This window comes from Pogonomyrmex barbatus, unplaced genomic scaffold (assembly GCF_055798465.1).
Source record: "Pogonomyrmex barbatus isolate J1 unplaced genomic scaffold, ASM5579846v1 scaffold1, whole genome shotgun sequence".
NCBI classification, from domain to species: Eukaryota; Metazoa; Arthropoda; class Insecta; order Hymenoptera; family Formicidae; genus Pogonomyrmex; species Pogonomyrmex barbatus.
The window spans coordinates 10,599,633-10,601,185 of NW_028297098.1; the positions used below are offsets into that span (position 1 = coordinate 10,599,633).

Below are 1,553 nucleotides of genomic sequence, written 5' to 3' on the forward strand. Positions count from 1 at the left end.
GGTAAATGATCTGCATCGGCCTTTCCGATATCTTATATCCTGGCGGCACGCTCGGTGAAAATTCGTGTATCGTGTGCACACTTTTGTCGTTGCTGTATGCGCCCGCGGTCACGTTGCACTCTACACGGATAATGTTTACGTTCATTATGTTGATCGACACGTCCGATTCGTGCCATCTTGGCGGTTGAGGTATACGCCTCGAGAAACCCAGCAGCGATCCAATGTTATGAGGCTTGTTAAAGTTTATTCTGTAGGTGCATTTAATCTCACACCTCATCGTGTTGTAATTTGCGCGGAGCACTATCGGGTATTCTCCAATCTCGTCATCGCCGCGCGCGGTGTCACCAGCGTTACCCTCGGGCGCGTCGCGTCGCGGACGTTTCCATAAAATCTCACGTTTGAAAAATTCATTTATGGCATGCAGTTCATATGACCCCTCGGGAATCGTAATTTCTGCATCGTCTTTGCCAAAATAAAATGTATTGTTTGAAGCGTTTACATTCGGTATCGTGTGATAAGTCTCCAAAATTGTTAGACCAAGCTCGTAGTCATCGTCGCTCAAATCTATGGCTGGAGAGTAATTTGTCGCGAGAACGCTGCTCTTCCCGCTCAGCGTAAGCGTCAGCGACATGATGGAAAAAGCGTTCGACGAATACTGAGACGTCGCGACATTTTTTCGGACTTTATAAATTCACGCGCGTCGGCCGTTTTGGAGAAGAAACCACAAGCATAGCTGTCCGCAGACGCTCTGATCGTACGTCTGATAGGACGTTCGATTGTACTCTATCGTAGCATCATCTCCGAAATATCGTATCAGTTCCTTGGGCAGTCGAAGATTACCGAAACTGTCAAAGTACACAACGCGATTGTTTCTCTTTGCGTACGCTACCCAATGAGTACCGGGGCCCGTCGTGTCGTCCAGATTTACGATACCATTTTCATTTCGACGCGCGCCGCTAATCGGTAATGCGTCACGCATAAAAACGCCTCTAAAGTACGGTACGCGCATACGCTTCGCCAGCTGGTCCAATTGTACGTTGGTGGTTACACCCGTAGGTATTTTTATCGTCTCTTTGGCGTTTTTTTTTCTTTTTTCGCTGTTACGCCTCGTCCGCGTTTGTACGGAGCGAGATACAGTCCTCGTCCGTATTTGTACGGAGCGAGATACGGTCTCTGTCCGCGCGTTTCCATCGCGCGACGTTGCAGTTCCTCGAGTTGACGTTGCGCGACTTTCCTGTCGTTTACTACTTTCGCCACGCTGGCCGCTCCGCCGATTAAGGACCCGAGAGCGCCCAAAATTGGCAAAATCGGTAACACACCACCTCGTTTCGCCGTTGGAAGTATTCGTTTCTTTTTTTTTGCCGGCTTTTTTCTTCGCCTTCATACCCATGCCGATCTTGGTCTTGGCTTTCATCGCTGCCCAAACGGCTGCAGCTGCAGCTTTCTCGCTCAGAGCCGAATCTCTCGCGATGACGCGTCCTAAGGCTTTATCGGCGAGTACCTTGTCCGCCGCGTGTCTGTCGGTGAGATCGTTGCTCTGAGAATACGCAATG

At 49.8% G+C, this 1,553-nt stretch overlaps 1 pseudogene; it reads right to left on the bottom strand.

The window, feature by feature from the left end:
• Nucleotides 1-382, bottom strand: part of LOC148938102 (uncharacterized) — a 2,840-nt pseudogene extending 2,458 nt beyond the window's left edge.
• Nucleotides 383-1,553: the final 1,171 nt, after the last annotated feature.